This window comes from Pseudopipra pipra, chromosome 10 (genome assembly GCF_036250125.1).
Source record: "Pseudopipra pipra isolate bDixPip1 chromosome 10, bDixPip1.hap1, whole genome shotgun sequence".
In the NCBI taxonomy this organism is placed as follows: Eukaryota; Metazoa; Chordata; class Aves; order Passeriformes; family Pipridae; genus Pseudopipra; species Pseudopipra pipra.
Window position 1 is genome coordinate 12,528,203 of NC_087558.1, and position 20,339 is coordinate 12,548,541.

Below are 20,339 nucleotides of genomic sequence, written 5' to 3' on the forward strand. Positions count from 1 at the left end.
TTTTTCAGATGTACCTTGTAATTTTATGGAGAGAGAGACTGTTTTGTGGTGAGTGCAATGTGAAATAACTGGTTTTGCTACGTTTTTCAAAGTTCTGCTGTGTAGCCATACAGTCGGTCATATCACTGTTCTTCTTACTGGAACTGAGTGTCTCTTGTAGTACAAATAACCAGATCAATTCAATTGGATATTGGCATTTTTAATGCAATATATTTGGATATTATATCAGTTGCAGTATTGATGCAGAGATTATTAATCAAAGGCAGTCTGTGGGCTCTGATCAATAGAAGGCTCCAGGTGCTGGGGTTTTTGTTTTCTTTTGCTTTGCTTTTTTTCTGAGAGTAACTTTTTTTTTTTTCCTCCATTGTTAAGTTTTTCTCCCATGCAAAGCTGCCATTTTAGAGCTGCTTTTTTACAGAGATTGGTACTAGTTCTTCAGAGGGATCAGCATGAACCTAGTTCAATTCACACAGAAAATCAGAGTTAGCTCTGTAGGACACTTAGGGTGCTCAGATGTTGGCTGTAGTGTATGAAATGCTTTGAGGCATGTCAGGAAGAACAGTGCTGTGGAGGTGTAAAACATGGCTCTCATTAGGGTGGTTGTTGTGTGGAGCAAGCAAGACCCTTTCTAGTGATATAAATTTCATAGAAGCAAACTGGAAAACAGAAAAGAGGAATGACTGCTTATGTATTTGCAGTGGCTGCTGATACAGAGCAGGGAACAAAGCCATCCTAAGTGTCAGCTAATCTCTGCTTTGGACTACACGTCTTGTCAGCTGGATGGAAGTTTGGCAAACACTTGTGCCTGTGCCATGTAGTCACGTGAGTTGTACCATTGAGCTCAGGGAGGCGTCTCACGTGCAGAGGCTTTTGCAGATCAGAGACCCTAATCCAAAGAATTTTGTTGGGGTTACTGAGGACTTTCCCTGAGCCCTGTGTTACATGCTTACCTTAGTGGGCAAGCAGGGTTTCTCCTACCTTGAGCCCTGCTGAGAGTTGAGAAGACTGCTGGTTTACTTGCTCGTTTTGTTTTAATGAAGAGGTTCATTCTCTCCAAACACACATTTGCCCTCTCCAAACACACACCTGCCATTTGCCCTCCTGAGCCTGGTGGCCCACAGAGGACTGCAGGGCCCTGTTTCTACTTGCACAATGTAGAATTCCTTTGTAATGCAAACCGAGCAGGGTTACAGCTCCAAACCCGGATCATTTACAACCATGCAGCTGAGCAAGAAACCACTCTCAGTAGCACAGAGCAGCATTTCCTGTAATTAATCCTCAAAGCCATATAGCACTCTATGAAGAAAGTCTGTCTGGATGGCTTGGGGATACTGTGCTTTAGGGATGACACACACCTTTCTACAGCCTCAGAGGCTTGAAAAAAAAAAAGGAAAAAACCCTCCTAATATAATACTGCCATTTAAGAGAAATCAGAACTGAAAAGCAGCTGTCAAACTTTAATTTCCTGGCTAATGAATGACCATGAATCCATCCTTTAATGATTCTTGACCCTAGAAACAAAATGTATTAGCACTCTCAGATTTTGCACAGTAGTGCTAAATGGGGCATGTAATGTACTAATTTAGTGCCTCTTTAGCATAATCACAACCTACATGCACAGCTACATTTCCTTGGCAGGCAGCTTTCACAAGACCTGCAAAGAACTAACGTAGGACATTTCACCCTATTACTCATTTCACTGATGCCTGAGAATCAATATATGTGATTTTTTTCCCCCTGTCCTGTCTTTCTCCACAAAAAAGCATAAAATCATCTATTGATCTTCATGGGGTGATTAAAATGCCAAGAATTCTTTGCTTTTCTCTACCTGCCATGGGGAGACATATCTAGTTTTACTGTATGTTTAATTTGTGCATCTAAAAGCCCGAAAAAATGTTGAGTCTGAGTATAAATCCTACTTTCCAGGAGAAATACAGGGTCAAACTGAATAAACTGCACTGACCAAAGGTTATATTTTAAAATAAAACAATAAATAAAAATTATTTTAAAAATAAAATTTAAAAAATTTTAAGATCATCCTAAAAATATTTTTTTAGCAATGGCTTAGTTTGGCTCTCCCATTCAGAAAGAAAGTAGTCTGACAAGTGAAAACACTAATCCTGATGACCACCAGCTTCCTTTTTTTGGCTTCCCTTTGGTCCCTGTTTGGCTTTCAGGATGCAAAAAAGCACAGTGCATTTATAACATCTGTAAGGAAAGGATATTTCACTTAAGCATCCATTGAAGTACTTCTGGCATGTCTCATTCAACAGCTTCTTCCAATTTTTTGTGATATTTTTATTTTCTATTAATTCTAATCTTGATCTCTACTCATAGAATCATGTGATAGTTGAGGTCAGAGGTGGTTTGCAAAATTGTCTATTCCACACCTCTGATTATAGCACAATCAACTAGAGCAGGTCACCCAGTACTGTGTCCAGCTGGGTTTCAAATACCTCCAAGAATGGGGGTTTCATAACCTCTCTGGGCAACCTGCACCAGTATCTGGCCACTCTCACAGTAAATATGTATTTTCTTATGCTTAACCTGCATTTCAGTTTGTGCCATTTCCTGTGGTCCTTTCCCTGGGGATCACTGAGAAGAGCCTGGCTCTGTTGCGTTTACACCCTCACTGCAGATATTTATATATATCCATAAATCCCCCCGGGCCTTCTGTCTTCCAGACTGAACAGTCCCAGCTCCCTCGGACTGAGAAATTTTAAATTAACCAAAGAGCAATCTTGACCATGAAAGACGAGCTTCGGTCCTTCTTTGCACTGTTCTAGCCAGAGGTTTGCTCTCCTCTCTCATCTTCCCTCTGTAAATTATTTCAATGAGCCCTTCAGAGGGGACATTGCCAAAGCACTTTCCAGAGATGTGGATCCAGATGGAACCACAAGCATCCTAAAGATGTTATTGTAACACACAATGGGATCCTTATAGCATTTTGCCTGGTCCTGCCTGGTTTATGCAGATGCATTGGGGTGTCCAGAAAGGTTTTGTTACAAGATCAGGCCTAGCTTCAAAACGCAATTAAGCTGCTTGTTATTTATTATATTAACATTTACTTTTTCTAAATAATATTGAGGCCACTGCAAGGAGTCCTGCATATCTGTGTGGTCTACACCAAGCAGAGCACTGTGCATGCCGTGCTCCTACATGGGTTTTGTCATGAAATCGATCCTTCCTAAAACTTGTTATCCCTCTGCGTGCAGGAGCCCTGTCTGGCCTGGCAGCCCCTGCCTCCAGTGGATCAATACAGAGTGATAGGGGCAGCTGAGGGAGACAGTGCACAAACAAACATACCTGGCACTGGAAACAGACTGTCTGCAGTTACAGGAGAAGGTGTGAAGCTCCTCACCTTGTTCTGCTGCTCGAGCATCTCTCGGCGCTGCTGGAGGTGTTCAGTCAATTAGTGTGGCCAGTGCCTTTCTGAATGTTTTTATCTCCATATATAGGCTGTGCTTCAGAGAGAAAAACCTGGATCTATGCCACGCTCTTTCCAGAAATTCAGGAAAAGGAAATGGGATTGTTAAATAAAATAGACAGCACTGATCTAGGAGTTCCTAGGGCAGGCTGTACAGGCTGGCAGCGCTTGCCTCCACTCTGAGCAGTGCTGCCCACAGAGAGAGGCTCTGTCTGCAGGGAGCTCCATGTAGGGCTGGGGTCCAGTCTGGCATGGCAAGTGTAAGGTCTGCTCTCAGTCATGCTTGTGAGAACCCAGAGAACAGGTCAGATCACTGTATCACCTTGCATTTCTGCTCTGTGACTACCTGATCAAGCAATGGTGCAGAGTTTCAGACAGCTGGTGTGAAAACTTTCCTTTGGTGAAAAACAGAGTCCTGCTGCCCTCTCAGAGAAGACTCTTACTTCTAGGGAGGGTCATCTCTGCTTAAGGCACAACACTGCCCAGTGTTTGATTGATATGCATTCTCAGAGCTGTGTGAGTTGGCCCAGCTGTGGGTGTCACTCCTTAGCCTGTAGTTCCCACCAATATTCATGTTGAGGCCTCTGGACACAGGTGTGTTTGTGGGATTTAAAGGAAGTAATGCAATTTTTTTAGGAGAAATTTCCTGTATGTCATTACTACCATCCCAAACAGTAGTAGTACAGCACATAACTGCTACATCTGAAACTCCTGAGCTGCAGTATTAGCAAGGAGTTAACAGGAATCACAGGCTGTAATTGTTGCAGCTGTTTTTAAGAACAAATATGGAGAAATTACATCTTTCCAGAGATAATTCAGAGTGTAAAATTTCAACTGAGTTGACCAGATAGCAATTTTTCTTCCATCTCTGATAACAATTAATGCTAAGACTTAGTTACCAAAAAATATGTAGACCATAAGGAGGTTTTTTTGTGATAGGTGCTAAATAAATTAGTATTAAAATAATAATTAAGTAGCCCTGCCTTGTGATGTGCACACAAATTACAGCTGACCATTGCTGTGGATGTGGAAACCAGCCACTTCTTGCTTATGTCTGTTCTGCTCTGAACAGAGCCAAATCTGTCTGCTCCAGTTAAGACTGTGTTTTCATATATTAATTTTTAAGATGATGGCTGTATCATCATATCATCTGCAAGCCTTGAAATGTATCTGAGCCTGAGGACTCTCCAGGACACATGGATGCCTGTTCATCCATGCTGGGCTTCTATTAGAAGATGAGTAGGGAATGTAAGCATCCTGCTATGTCTGGGAATGAGGTGGGAGGTTGCAACCTGGCTTCTCAGAGTCCAAAACCTTATGCTTGAATGATGCCCAGGGCTCTGCTGTTGCTTGGAGGCTGGTGTGAGTCATGCTGCCCCTCGAGAGGATGGGGGGAAGTTGTGCTGTATGCTGGTGTGTCAGATGTGTCTTTTGGGGCCATAGGCTGCAGATCCCACAATGTGGGTCTCTGGGACAGAACCATAAGCAAATCACAAGTCACTGTGTCATTCTCAGCAGCACTTACAGCTCTGCAAGTACTCAGTGTGATCCTGTGCCCAAGTCTGGGAAATGCTGGGAGCAGTCAGAACATGCTGGTATGTCGCATTGAGAAAAGCGATGTGTGAATTAGCAGCTTTTCCCTGAGCTGGGCAGGAAGGGCTGAACCCTGCCCTCTGCAGAGATGACTCGGTGCCACAGCATGTATTGAGCCATCAGCTCTTGCCCACCGCAATTCTGCACTCCTTTTTTTTTTTAAAGAAAAACAGATTCTTTTGCTCGGATACTATTTAGTTGGGAAACCTGGACATGATTTTCATGGATTGTTTCAGATGCATCTTTCTAAGTACTTAGGAAGGCATCCTGGGATGCATTGAGATTCCCTGGCTGGCGCAGCCAGCAGGTGAAAGAGTTGAGCAAGAAGCAGCTGTTCTTGCCCTGTTGGGTGCAAACCCACTGAGCTCTTACTGCAGCCAGCCCGGGCTGTTCCCTGAGCGCTGCCAGGCTCAGCCGTGTCCCAACACCCGCAGCCCAAAGAGACGGGTGCTCTGTGCCCATCGCGGGTGGCACGTCCCACTCGTGCTCCCAGCAACTCCTATACGTTCTTGTGACAACAGGGGGCACCAGCGGCCCTTGCTAGTGCGAGCTCTGCCCTGCCCGGCCCTCCGGGACACCCGGGGCTGCTCCCAGCGCTTGCGGACCTGTGGGAGGAAGAAGCCTGCAAACGAAACCCATCTTGCTCCTCCCGTTCGGAGGATGCCTGCTCGCCCCCGTGGGTCTGCGTGGGTGTTGGTGATAGCGCACAACGCAGAGAGCGATGTGTGGCTGGAGTGGTGAAAGTGTGTGTGGGTGCAGGGCACACGTGGCTGGGAGCAGAGAGGGCTCACACCCAGGAGGGCACCCTTTCGGAATCCTCAAATGGCCCGACCCTGCCATCTGCACCCCAGCAGAAGTTACTGAAATGTGGGAATTTGAGGTTAATCTGCAGTGCAGTAGTGCAGGTCAGAGGCTGGGCCCGAGTCTCCCCTGCATTACAGCGGCGTTCAGCCTCGCTGACAGCTGTGTAACACGCGAGATCCGCCTCCAGCGAAGCCCGCAGGGACAGCCCTGAGCTAGCTCCGAGCTGCTGCACTCCAGCGCTGCTGCCAGCTTAGGAAGGAGCCCAGAGCAGCCTGTCTGCTTGAGCACAAACTCCCCAGCAAACCTGAGCTGCCGAGGCTGTGTGGATAGCAGCACAGAATAGCAGCAACACATTGGTCCTTTTAGAGGTAACCCCTGTAAAGTGGGGGACGGTCGAGCTGTATCCCCACCCCATGCGATAGGAATGGGACTGCTCCCAGTCTGCTCTGCCCCTGATAACGCAGATCCTCTCTCCTTCACCTTACCTGCTGTGTTTAACCCTACACAGGTGCATTCAGCTACAGGATGCCCACAGAAGGATGCAGAGAAGTTGAAGCAGCATTTGCTACTTTCCTGAAGCACAGCTACCTAAGCAGGTAAGCAGCAGGCACAATTAGTGGAAACACACTGCTTTTGATCACTGTAACACACGACAAAATAATCAGACACGAGTCCTTCTGATGAACAGACCCTTTAGCAGAACGTTCTGATTCGCTGCTGTTGTGAAAGCAGAAACAGGCAGCGATATTTTATTCCTGCTTTCTTCCATTCAGCACTGGGATGGAGTTCTCTGCTCTGTTTTGTGGGATGCTTTTTCTTTGTTTCCTCTTAATCTGAATGAGGAAGATAAAAGGAGAAAAAACCATGATGGAGGGGAAAGGGCTTTGAGCAAAGAAACAACGTGTCACACAGTACTGAAAATGCCACCCAACCTAGTGACATTAGTTACTTGCAAGAGTAAGAGCTCCTCACTCAATTTAATCCCTTGAGTAAGGGTTAAATGGTTGAGTAGACAGTTCCAGGCAGGATCAGACCACAGAGCTGTGCATATGAACCATGATCTGGAGTCTGTACCAGGGCCTTGTCCTTTTCAGTCCTGCAAATTTGATGCATCTTGCTCACTGCAGTGGGACTATTTGCATGCCAGGAGATATACTCACATAAGCACAGGACATCGGATGCTCTGTTTATCTACAGCCTAGAAACATAAAGGTCCCAAGTTTCTTCCACTGCCAGGGGACATGTGAGAGCTTTGAGCACATGCTACAGAGATAAGTAGAGACATATGCTTTATGCCAGGCCAAGATGTTTTTATAAAGAGTTTCTGGCCACGTCTGGTAAAACATTTAATAACTTTTCTGCCAGCAGTCAAAAGGCAGTCAAACATTTAAAAGCAGTAATAAAAGTTCCTGAGTGAGTCAGAGTCCTACAGAAATCCTGCTAGTGAATTTCTCCATGGTAGCCTGCAGGACTAGCAAGAAAAAAATCCCACAGAACTCTGATGGTATGAAGTATTTTTTAACAAGTCCTTGGAAGTGGCATGGAATGTCCCTGCAAAGCTTCTGAAACCAGATCCCAGGCTATGTGCAGCCTAAACAGCAATTCTGGTATTTTTTTCTTAAATTACTATAGTTTCAAATCTGATTTTACTCCTAGAGAATCACAGAGAGGCCAGTTTCAGTGTGATCTTTAAGTGGCATCTCACTTGCTTATAGAAGAATGTGCATAAGTGTGTATTCCTTTAACCTGGAATCCAGCATACTTGAACGTCCATACCACAGATGGAGCAAAACGCTGCCCTGCCATGTGGCGTGGCCTGGGCTCAACTCTCTGCCCTCCCTTCCTGCTGAGCTCTGCTCTTGTAGCGCTAATGAAGTACCTCTTCTTTCCCTTTCAAAGCCCTCAGGTGATTCCTTTCTGCTTGGAAACTGCAGTGAGACCATGGGCTTCTTTGGAAATGAATCTCATTAAGATCCAGGCCACAAAAGCTTCTCTGCTAATTCTTCCTGCTGCTAAAACCCTGTCAGTAACCAGCATACTCTGGTTTGGCTCTGCTGTGGGCAGCAGTGCTGGGAACCAAGGGCAGGGCAGGTACACGTATCTCACAGCAGCTTGCTCTGATCCCAGGTTTATGGGTTGGCAATTGTAGGTGTCCACATTCTTGCTCTCCTGTTTGGCAGATGATAACAATGGAGAGAGGAGAGGGTAGTAATGCTGCTGGCACCTGTCTGGCAGCTTGTGTGCATGGGCTAGTTGGTCTCTGATTGCATTTTGCAAGTTCTTTCCACACTGCAGTTCAGGTGTGGTTTGGATGCTTTTCTCTGAAACATCTGGGAGCTGATCTGGGTGCTCTGCTTGGCCTGAATTTCCTCTCCTTGTCACAAGACATTGTCATTTCCCTCCAGCTGAAAATCTCCTGGGAGCTAACTACGTTTCTTTGGTTATTCCCTGTTTTACTACAGCTTGGCTGTAAAAAGTGGAGCAGTTGGTGGGAAAAATTAGTCTTTCTCAGAGCTGTTTTGCAGATCCCCCACAGACACATTATGCCAGCGTGACAGCATCAGCACAGCACAGGAGACCTCAGCAGAGAGGCTTTGAGCTAAGCAGGATCAAGCTTCCACAGATGTGGGTTGTCACCATGCCTGCTGGGCTGCCCAGTCTGTCAGCAGAGATCCTACCCTGGATGTCCTAATTCCCTGTCCTGTGCTCTATGACCCACTCCTTCTCTTGCACAGTAAAGCCCTGTACAACCTTTCTGGTCTCTCTTTCCCACTTCCAAGGGTGTTTGGGGTGAACTTGTGATCTTTAAAACAACCTGCAGGCAGGATGAAGACAGTTGTTCTCCTAACTGTGTGTGAGGGCAGCACTTATCCCTAGGGTTAGAACATGGGTTTTCTGGGTCTACAGAGAGGGCCTGTGAAGCACAGCATAGGTGGTATGGCTGAGCTGCTCACAAAGGGAGCTGAGAAAAAGCCAGAGGTTTATCACCCAGGGCAGGAGACGGCCTCTCCTCCCTCCTGGCCTTGTCTCAGGCAGAGAGCCCAGCTCTCACAGCCTGCCTGGCAGGCAGCCACCCTCCCATGGTGTCCGACCTCCGAAGACGTGCCCATGGCAGGCTGCTTTGAGCACACGCAGAGAGAAGAGACAGTGAAGAAGGATCTGGTTACCCACCTCAGCCGCCTTCTTCCCCTCCTTTCCAGGGAGGGAGGTCTGCCCTCCTGGGTGTCAGGAGAGATTCTTCCAGAGAGAGTTTGGCAGCACAAATTTATGACAAGCCTGTTACAACTTGTTGCAGATTTGGGTAACACTTGGGGAAAATGCTGTCAACAACTGCTTGCTTCTCTCCTTGGAAACCCTGGAGTGCTTTTTCTGTGCTCAGCTCGCTGCCACAATTCATACTGCCGGTGGCTGGGGGAGTATCTGGGAGTCCAGAGCCAGCCTTCCCTGGCAGCACGGGGATGGTGTCATGGCTCAGGGTCACTTCCTCAAGGGCAGCTGCCATGCCCCAAGGAACAGTAGCCCTTTAGCCTCACACATGGGTGTGATAGTCAACAGAGCAGCATATGAAAGCACTGTCCTTCCACCCTCAGATCATCATAGGATCTATTGAGCAATTCAGTGTGTTTATCTCGCAATGATAGTGCAGCCCTGGGGCTGTCTGAGGTCCTCACTGGTGCAATGACTGGCTGTTGCATCAGAACCAACAGTCAGACGATGGGGTCACGCTTCCCGGAGGAGGCAAAGTGCTGATCCAGGCTGTAAAGATTGCATTTGTCTCTGCATTGGCGTTTTCAGCTGCAGGACAAGCGCCAGAGTCCTGGGGTGGGCAGAGGGGATTTAGGTTAAGCAGGACTTCCAGATCAGCTCCAAGTTTGTCATCTTCTGGTTAAAATCATGGAAATCTGAGATGACACTTGTGGCCCCTGCAGTTACTTCTGAATGCACATGTATTTCTCCTGGTAAATCATTAAAACATACCCTAGCATGAGGCAAAGCTGGAGTTTTAGGCAAGGAAAATACCTCTGCTTGTCAGGTGCCCCAGGAGAAGCTGAAGTGGACATAAACAGTGGAGCAGCTTGCAAGTGTGCAGCATTGAGAACACAGGATGCATCCCATATGCAAGATCTTACTCCCCAGTCCTCACCATCCAATCTGGGAGCACTAGCAGGAGTGGTTGGTGGCATGAATGGCTGCACAATCACACTGGTCACCTTTTGCTTATGGGATGTACAGATGCTGGCATTGTGTAGTAGGCAATTCATGTTCCACAGCAGTCTGCAAGGTTGTGGTGATTCATGGGGAACAGGAAAACCTGGTCTTATCTTGAGGGGGAAAACTGCTGAACCTCAGGTTCCAAAGCCTTTGGTTCAGTGGAATTACAGGTGCAAATCCTGAGAGGTTCAAATAGGGTCTTTCTTTCCCTGAGATAAATGGAGTGCCATGCAGTAAATCACCTATGATTCTCTTTGTTAGATGCTGTGTTACTTGAAAATGGCATCAAGACAAATTTCAACTTTCTGCAAAATAAATAACTGCATCATTTATCAAAAAGGTTTGGTTTCAGAAAGGTTGCCACTCTTTTAAGGCATCAGAGACCCCTGGGAATGAAGGAGATAAGAAGAGCACAAGATGCCACTTTTCTTTTCTTACTCAATTTTATTTGACATTTCACTTTTTTTTGCTTATTTGAAAAAGCCCTGACTAGGAGTGATCCCTGGCCATGACGTGTCCCAGCAGACTTGGTGGAGTGTGACAGTGAGGGCCCTGTACTGCCTGACTTGCCCCTGAGGAGATGGGGAGTGACAAGCTTGCTTGCAATGTCCTTGCTGCCCGTGGTTGCCCTCACACAGAGGGTCTGAGATTGCTGTTCTCCCCACAGCAGCAGACACTGCCCATCAAACCCATTCCCAGGTTTCTTGCAGTGGAACATACAGCTCCTGGGATGGCAGCAAAATCACTGCATCAGGACTGATTGGCAGCGAATAACCAGCGTGTTTCTGCCTCTTAGCTGAGGTGACACATCCAGACCACTGATACCTGTTGGAGCATGAGGTGCTTGTTCCTTACAGACCATGCTGTAGAGCAGCATGTTCAGCTCTGCTGTAGATAGTGGTCATGCAACACAGGTGTGCTGCTTCAACAAGGTACCTGTAAATGCAAACACTGTCACACTTGAATTCCTCCTCTTCTACAGGGAGAACCACGAGCAAAAAAACATGGCAAGGCAGAGAAACACTTCTGAAACCGTATATTTCTCTTCTTTTAAAGCTATCTCCTGTTTTCAGCTATGTCCACACACTTGTTCTTTGTCTAGGGCAGAATATAATGCACTAAATGAAATGTCAAAAAGCAACTCCTGTGTTCAGCATGCTCAACAGTAATTTGTTTTATAATGTGTGCAACAGTATCTTGTTCTGTGCGTGACACAGCAAATATAATAGTGTCCAGCCAGCACCTCACTAACTTTTTAAAAACAGATGAAGCAAGAAGTACTGCAAGCAGCTTTTATGTCATCAATGGGATGCCCTCAGTGCTTTCCAAATGCCTGGGAGTCCTAAGTACCAGGCAGAAATTGGCATCCTCTGTTTACACGTGGGAAAACAGAACTAAAAGAGTTTATGTCTCCTGTTTCCAAACACAGTCACTAGCTTTGGGTCTCTGTCTTTCTGGTGCCAAACTGTGAGAGTTTTTAATGTTCTGGCATGTATGCAGAACAAAGACCAACTGTTCACTGGTTTAACTGGTTTGACTTGTACACAGCTCTGTTGAAAAGGTACCTTAGTGTGAAGTTTGTGTAGTGCAGTGAAGAAGCAGATGTTCCCTCCATCCCCACTGCCCATCAGGTCTGGATTTTACAAGTGCCCCAGTCGAAGCCAACAGTGTTTGCAGTGTCCAGTGCTGCTGAGAGCTAGGCCAGGTGTTAGATCAAATGTCTGGATCTGAGCGTGTAACATTTTTTCAGATGTGCTTCTCAGTGATTTTTTTTCCAGACAGATGCGGGAAGTCTGTGGTAGAGCTGGGAACAGAGCCTGTTCCTGTGCTGTGAGAGGCTGTGCCTCTGACAAGACACAGGCACAGCCCTACAAAGTAAATGTTGTGATTTCATGGCTGGAGCTGAATGGCACCCGACAGTTGCACCAGGGAATTTTTCTTCCCCAGTCTCCAGATTCACAGGCATTCACTCTGTGGCTGAAGCCTCAGAACCTCTGAAGTTTAATAGAAGTAGTTTGGTATTTAATTTTGGGTCAGTTGTACCTATGCATCTTTGTACTCCTGTTCCTGTGTGCAGCTCAGTTGCAGGATAACCTTAGTGGAGGATCACCAGGCAGGAAGGCTCAGGGAGCTAGTAAGATAAAGGGGGAAAGGTCACCATGGGGCTGAGCTTAATACCTGCTTGCACAGAAGAGTGTTTTACCCCGGGAGATGTCTGTTTACTCCAGTAACATGTAGAGTAAGCCACCTCCTAAGCTGGATAATGGAGTGAGGACTGGGCTTGTGGATGGATGATAGATGTTCTGGCTCTGCTTGCTTGGAGCAAGTTGAGTTGTCAAGAAGAGTTGAGTTGTCCAGAAGAATCACTCATTCCTTTCTTTTTTAATCACTAGTTGAGCTTATCCATGATGGGAGAGATTGTCATATCCTGTGTCTGAACATCATGCCCTCTGCCCCAGCTGGCTGCATGGCAAACCCTGAGGACACTATTGGCCCTGCCAAGCCTGGGCAATCCACAGCTGGGCAACACTTTACAGAGGTGGCCACACTGTTGGGGTGTCATCTGCACATGCAGCTCCCCACTGGTCTGTCTCTTCAATGTTTGGAAGAGCTCAGCTTCACAGCACAGGTTTTTCTCCCTGGCTGTTCGCACGAGTTCATATTGAAAGCTTCCTTTCTCAAGACGTTCTCTTTTACTTATTTAAATGTGCTGTTTCCATAGGTTGCACCTGCTCTCAAGGATACTACCCAAGGATAAACATAGAGAAGGCACAAGGCCAGCACCAGAAGTGCTGTTTCCGCAGGACTTGCAGGCAGGTGTGTCTGTACATGTAATAAAATGCTAGGCTCTTGGTGTCTGCTCGGTTCCCCTGACTGGGATGTGGTAAGGGGCATCCAGCATATGGCAGCAGAGAGAGCCCTGGTCTTCATAGCAGTGAGATGGTTTGTACAGCTGAGCTCCCTAAAAAGAGCAGTAGAAACCACATCCCAACTATCCCTCTACCAGTACAGGTCAGGAACGGTGGCTTTTCTTGAGTTAAATTTCACTCAGTCTCATTTTTATTTCTGTTTATGTTTTAGCAAATGCTAAATATTAAGCTGTCGTTAGGCAAAAAGTAGTTAGAGGAATTCCAGACTAAAAAGCAGGACTTACACATTTAATTTAGAAGGGAAACGGGGAAATTTTTTCAGCAAAGCTGCTTCCATGAAGAAGGATCACTGAAGAGCATTCTGGTATTTCAGCCATCTGCCATAAGGAGGAGGTGAAAACCCCTCAAACTCTTCCCACTGCAAATATACAGGCTTTTCTTCAGTAAAAGGCTGAATCTTTCAACTGTGGTTGAAGTCTCTTTTTTTTTTTAATGGATATCACTAAAGCATGTAAAAGGAGTTTGGGGAAAACTCTAGCTGATACAGGGCAGGGAGCAATCATGGGCTGGCAACAGGCTGGAATAAGTGACCTAATCAGCCATTTCCCTCTCTAATTGCTATGATTCTATGGCTTAAAGAATTACACAACGTGTATTTTAGTTGGAACAAGATACTACTATTGAGTAAAGTGCATAATAATTGTGTTTCAGAAGGTGAAATAAGCATCTATCACCAAGCACTTTAATCCATCATTGTACTTTGCTAAATTACCGAAATTGCACTACATTCAATACTAAAATTACTTGTAATAAAGTGATTGCTGAACTGACACTCACAAAAAGATGTCTAATACCCACATTTGTTTTCCTAATTGATAATTTTAGGCTTCAATCTAGGGAGGGAGGAGCACCCACGGCCTCACTGCAGTTGATAGGAATGGAGGGCACGTAGCTCCTTGCAGAGGCAGAGTCTTCTAGCACAGAAGGATCCTGCCTGTATGAAGTACCTCTGATTTCCCCAGCTTTCAAGTCCTTAGTTAGGTCACTGTATAGATCCATTTCACCTAAATTTACAAAAATATTAGGCTTTGATACAAACCTTACTCATAATGATATACCACTTGTTCATATTGCTCTACAATTTCTTCCCTGGCCATTTGTTAATTAATGTCACATTTTGCAGACTGGGATAAGTGACTTGACCAAGAATACATAGCTTGAAGGAAAGAGGCACATCCCTTGTCCTGGATCTCCAGTGGTACTTTGCAGATGCTCATGACTTTTGTCATTTCTTTTTCCTGTAGTTCCTCCACCTTGCATGATTTTCATTGGCGAAACACAAAACTGAAGCAGAACTCTTGGTTTCAGCTCCTGGATATGACATTTACATCAGGCCCATCTAGAAGAACATCCAAAGATGCTTATAAACTGTGTAATTCACTGAAGCTGAGCTAAACTTGATTGTTCTTTTAAACTTTAACCACTTTAACTTTAACATGGGACAACACGTAGAATTTTTTTTCTCAGTCTAAGTGACACTCTTTTGCAAAGGTTTATAACTATTTCTCATCAGACTGAGAGAACAGATGAGGGAAATCCCTGACTTGCTTTCCAAAGACCAGAACCTTTTTTCTTTCTCGGGTGTTTTCCCAGCCTAGCTCAGAATAGATCATTAAGAAATTTAATTGCAATATGTTAGAATTTCCCTTTGGAAGAGAGACACATGCTCCATCCAGGAGACATTGAATTTACGTCCTTGCTGCATGTTTCCATGGCCTCAGCCAAAGAGATGAAACCTTTCTTCATGGCAGGTGACATAAGCTGTAGGGTTTACTGACTCTCTCAAAAAAGTATCAAATGCTCTCATAGAATTTTTCTGCTTTTTTTTTATTACATGAAAGGAGATGTGAATGTCTTCTCCATCAGCAGTCACTATATAACCCACATACTGTAAGGTCTTTTAAAAAAGTTTCAATAAGCTAAGCAAATATGAGGAATTCTGATGGAAAGGAATTAAAGCAGTCCATTTTTTTTCTTCCAAAATAAATATGTGAGTTAATCTGAAAAAGTGAAGAGTGCCAAATATTCATCCTATGTGCTAAAGTGACTCATGGCAAAGGTAGACAGTTTTATAGTGTAATTTCTTTATTTCTGCTGGAAATGGATAGCTTCCAAGTGGCACTTATGAAACAATTAGCTGTTCAAGGATAATCAGATTTGTATGAAAATGTAAAGATAAGCGATTTAGCTGTGATCTCAGCTGGAAAGTGACTGAGGGTTGTGGGACATACTCCACAGTAAAAATCTCCTTTTTTTTACTAAATGGCACTTTTGCTGAAATGTGCTAGATTCAAGCAAATAAGGGCTCCCTTGACTTTCACTGCTAGGATGACACCCGACTGATTTACATCATTAGAGATCCTTGCTGATGGCTGAACTGCTTTGCATGTAAATGAGACCTAACCTGAACAGCTGCTCAACTGGTGGATGTGAAGGATTTACAGTTCCGGATCAGGTCCCTGCTCACCACCAGTCTCTGAGGGAACTCCAGTCCAGGCTGCTGAAAACACACAATGTTTCATACCTACATCCTTGGGGACTGGGCAGGGGCAAAGGCTGGAGGACCGCAAAGCGTTTTGGAGCCTTTTTATTTTTAAAAGTTAAAATGCTTACTTGCCCTTTCCCTTGAAATTACCATGCATATGGTAGAAGAGTGAAGTGCTTTTTCACTCTCCATGTGTTGCCCAGAGTTGTGTGAGTGCCTAGAGAGATGCTATTTGTAAAAGATGAGCTACAGCAGTAAGAAGCCAACCACCCAACATCCATCATCCCAGGGCAGCCAGGCTTTGACTACTAGTACTCTGTGGTCCTGTGGATCTGCCAGCCCATGCACAGCTCTGGAATTATGTGCAGATCCTCTGTTCCTCTACAGTACCACGATGGTTTTGTGGAGAGGGATAGTACTGACAGCATGGCAAAGGCTCATCCTGCATTTTCCTTCAGGTGTTGTCTGTGGCCACAGAGCTCTTCTGCTACTTCTGCAGCCTGCTCATCTTCAAATTGCCGAGGGTCGGAGCAGGCAGTGGCAAACTGTCAGTAACAGTCCATGGGTTGTCTTTAATAGAGGTGTTTGTCCTAGCATTCCTGTTCACTGGACCTCTCAGTGTTGTTGGCTGTGTGTTTCTCCTTAAAAATCTACCCTCTGAGCTCTGCCTTTTCAAATCCAGTTTGTGGAAAAGTGGGAGAAAATGTGATTATGGCTTCCTGACCCCAGGCTCACTTGAGCTGTAGGGGAAGGCCCCTTGGGAAACCTTTTTCTGTGATATTTTCATCTTAGTTTCCAAATGCCCAGAGACCTAGCTAAAACTGGTAGGCAGCCAAGCCTATTCATCTGCCTGAACTCTCCCTAAAGATTCGCCTGTCTGTGGAGCAAACCATATTGTCAAGGACATTGTTAATGATGTGACAGAGATAAGAGCAGCTCTCAGCCCCGGGAGATCCAGAGAGCCTTGAGACAGTTTGGATCCTTGGCCAAAGCACTAGGGAGGCATATATCCCTAGAGCAGAGGTGGTGGTGTCCTAAAATTCAAGGACTAGGGAATGCATCTACTCTGTTTAATGTCAGAGGTATCACTGCCAGTGATGGGATTCAGAAAATATTTAGAGGGCTTCCAAGAAAGCATTTGTAGATTCAGGTGTACAAGCCTGTGAAAGTGTTTGGTCTCCTGGTGATGCTCGCACAAGGACACAAAACATCTTGGTCTTCGAAGGATGCTTTAACACTGCTTATTCCTCCACTGAAGCTGGCAGAACAGGGAATGAGCACTGTGACTTCATCAGCAATAAATCCATGATGATATGAAGGCTCTGGGATGAAATCAGGTACCTGGCAACTCTTCCATGAGTGTTAAATGTGAGCTAGTGATGACAAAATCCTTCAGATGCTTATTGTGGGGGCAGAACTCGACCTGTTATAAACACATCCTCCTTTTCTGAGTGTGGTTGGTTTTATCTCCAGGTTAAGAGGGTGTTGAGATCTCATATGGAAGAGGAAGCTGCTGGGCTTTAAGAGCTTTGTTTACTTATATAAGGCCTAACAAACATGGTTGTTAAGGCCCACTAGGAGGTCTTTCTTATGAAGCTGGGGGCTATTGGATTAGGCAAATGAGAGCCAGAGATTTGCCTAATAGCTTGACAGGCCATGAGGGATTAGACTCTTGTGGGCTGGTGTAAACTTGCGGGACAGAGGTGCTGTGGCATGGGTCTCTTCTTAGCCATGGATAAATGCCTTGTCAATGTGGGTTAATCTTGTTTGCCTTGATTTCCATAATGCTGCATTACAGGGCACAACTTCTGTCAATTTAATCACTGTTGGAATGGAATTGTAGGCTTTTGTTTCAAGCACACACCTCCTCCCTTAGGAAGCACTTTCGGCATCACAGGGGTCAGTGATTAACGACAATTTTTAACTCACTTTGGTTCGAGCTCCCAAAATAGTTGTTCCTTTGGGACCAAAGGAGCTGGCTGAATGCGGGTCCATCTGAGGAGACTCCACTGCTGCCTAGACACTGTGGATCCATGGCTCCCCCCTCCTTTTTCAAACACTGATATTAATCATGTCTCCCCCTCCACAGATAACCCAAATCCCCTTCCCCTGAGCTGCAATTCTCCCCTGTCATTATGCTGTGCTCAAGGCAGCACACTAGCACTGGAATGGCACTCTGTGGAGCCTGAAGGACACTCCCAGAGAGCACGCACCCCTCCCTGGCAGATTCTGACACCTTTCATTTGATTGAAAGTGATAGTGTTGACTGTCATCAAAGGCAAGTGGGCAGGCAGCAGTGGGATTGAAGTGCCAAGGCTGTTAAGGGATTCTAAAGAAAGTGGGCTTGGAATTCCTCTGCTCCTGGGTCCCTTTACCTTGATAGGGTAGAGGGCTGTGAGTGTACAGGGTTTATGGAGCATCACGGCTTTTGCAGCTCGTCTCACTTCCAACTATGACCAACCTAGAGAAGAGCAGCCACCCCTGCTAGGCTAATTTTGCTCCCAGGGCACAGAGCATGTTTGTCTTATCATGGTGTAGGATCCATCCCATCCAGCTCCAGTTTTATTACGCTTTTTAGATGTCTTTACATTTCCTCAATCCATATCTTCCCTTGTCCTCCCTACAACTACATCAAGAGCCCAGGAGTGCTGGGTCCAACACAGGAGCTGTAGTCCAAACACCTGCAGGCACTGTGGACTCATAGCTCTGAGTGTTGTTTCATAAATGCTTGTCAGAGCTGAGCTGAAGGAGCCAGGAAAATTCCCTGCAGGCATCCCTGAGTCTGGAGGCAGCCTCCCCCCACAGCCCATTAGCATCTGCAAAACACTGGAGGGGACAGTGCTGATGGGAGGAAGAGCTCAGGCCAGTCCCTTTTTGTTCACAATGGGCAGCATCTTTCTCAGTTGTGCAAATTGCTCATGTGGTCTGGGGGGGCCATAAGCCCAAACTTCTCCTTAGAAAGGCCAGCCCAGCCCCTCCTGTCCCCAGTCAGCACAGGGCTCATCCCCAGAGCACAGCCCCTCAGTCCTGTGCCGGCCCGTGTCAGAGATGCAGGCAGTGGGGGCAGATGGGGACAGGTGTCAGTGGTGCTGGACTACCAGGTGACAGCTCCTTGTCATTGGCAATGACAGGGGAACTGTTGCCTTGTATGCACGTGCCAGTGGCAGCCACCCGGCTCAAAAACTGCAGAGGTGGTGCTGGGAAAAAGTGCCTTAGGTGTTGTCCCTGACAGCTTCACTTGCCCAGCATAGAACAAATGCAGGTGCCAAAAGAGTTGCAAATACAGACCTTGCAGGCTGGTCCTTTATTGTCACATCCCCAAGACAGCATTGAATCTTCCTGAGAGGATGGAAAGGGCTGCAGAGCAGTGAGGTGGTGTGGGGGTAACTGCAAGACCCTCATCAGCTGCACACAGATGGTCAGTTGTGCCACCCACAGGGTGCTGGGCACAGCTGTGCCAATGCATGAAATTCCATCCACCCGCCATCCACTGCTCTGTATCTTTCTTATCTTACAGGGAGTAGAAAGTTTTAAATTGCCCTGTGAGCAGAGAGGGGATAAGTTCTTAGGAGGGGTGTATAATGGGGGATTTCTCCTCTGTTCCACAGAGCTCTGTTGTCACCTTTGCTCTGCTCTTGCCACACTGCAGCACCTAGCCCTGGGCAAGATTGAAGCTGGGAACCAAAAGCTGGCTAGCACAGAGCCCAAAATACCCAAGGACATCCATGACACAATCTCAGAAGAGCCTGTACCAGCTTATAAATTGTCTGTGCAGTGGGATCTGTCAGGAGGAAGCACAACCTGCCTCCATGGAGACGACAAAGTTTGGGACTGAAGCAGTGAGAGGTAAAGTTCACCCTGCACATGCATTACTGCCTGCACTGCTTCGTGCTACAGCTTAGGCATGGCTGACCCAGGAGAATGTCTTTGGGGAACACAGCTGGGAGAACAGGGCTGTACTGGTTGACATTAGCTCTGCTTAAGGCTGAGAAGCTGCATCTGGTTTGGATCTCCCCTGCTGCTGCTGTGCTCTGGCTGCAGACTGAGAGATGAGCTAAGAGAGCCTGAAGCTGTGCCCTGCCACAGGCTGGCTTTGCACAGCTCTGGAGGCACAGAGGTGGCCTAATGCACTTTGCTACTGCTCTTTATTATCAGACTCCACTAATGAATTCTACTAATGCTCAAAACCCTGCGTGACAAAGAAACCCTTGATCTTTTTCCACACCCTTCCTTACTTCTAACGCCTGTAAGGGCTCCTTTCTGTAGCTGAGGAGTCCCACCCGGCATAGCACAGCTCAGCAGGTGGAAAAAGTGTATAATCCTTAAAGGAGCCTATCTGAGCCTGGATGCTTCCTCTCCCAAGGTCTCACTGCTAGTTCTTGCACAGAGAGGAAACCTTGCCTTTCACCAGGCCAGGAATTATCTTGCATTTTGGCCTGGAGCTCATTTAAATCATGTTCTCTGGCAATGGCTCCTGCTTTGCAAGGCAGTCCCAGGAGATTCCCAGGCTGGGGCAAAGAGGGTAATTGCTATCTAATGAATGGAGGTGAGCATATCACCCATGGTCCTGCAGCCATCATCCCTCAAATACAAAGCTTCCACCATCCTTTCTTCCATAGGCATGGGATCATCATGGAGCATTGCTGTGAGCTTTGGTAATAAACTGACCCCGCAAAAGAGAGAAGGAAGGAGAGGATTCCTGCTGCCCTGGGCATGGTGCAGGTAGCCCAGGGCAACTATCACTAAGAGACATCAATGTTTTTTCCATCTGAGTGCTAAGCTTTATAAACAGAATAAAGTATCATGCAGAGGACTGCTTATATATTGCCTGTGAGTTTTGTATATCTTAATTTAAGAGTTTACAAATTGCACAGTCCTTCTGCCTAGT

The 20,339-nt window shown here is 46.2% G+C and overlaps 1 long non-coding RNA gene across 2 annotated transcripts; it reads left to right on the forward strand.

Annotated features, from left to right (window-relative positions):
- The first annotated feature begins 5,850 nt into the window (after window positions 1–5,850).
- Window positions 5,851–20,271, forward strand: LOC135419641 (uncharacterized). 2 transcript variants are annotated; one of them, XR_010433069.1, is made up of 5 exons: window positions 5,851–6,192; window positions 6,333–6,420; window positions 12,759–12,853; window positions 19,060–19,297; window positions 20,071–20,271. It is a non-coding gene; the product is annotated as an uncharacterized LOC135419641 (long non-coding RNA). The 2 variants fall into 2 exon arrangements; XR_010433070.1 differs by lacking the exon at window positions 12,759–12,853.
- Window positions 20,272–20,339: the final 68 nt, after the last annotated feature.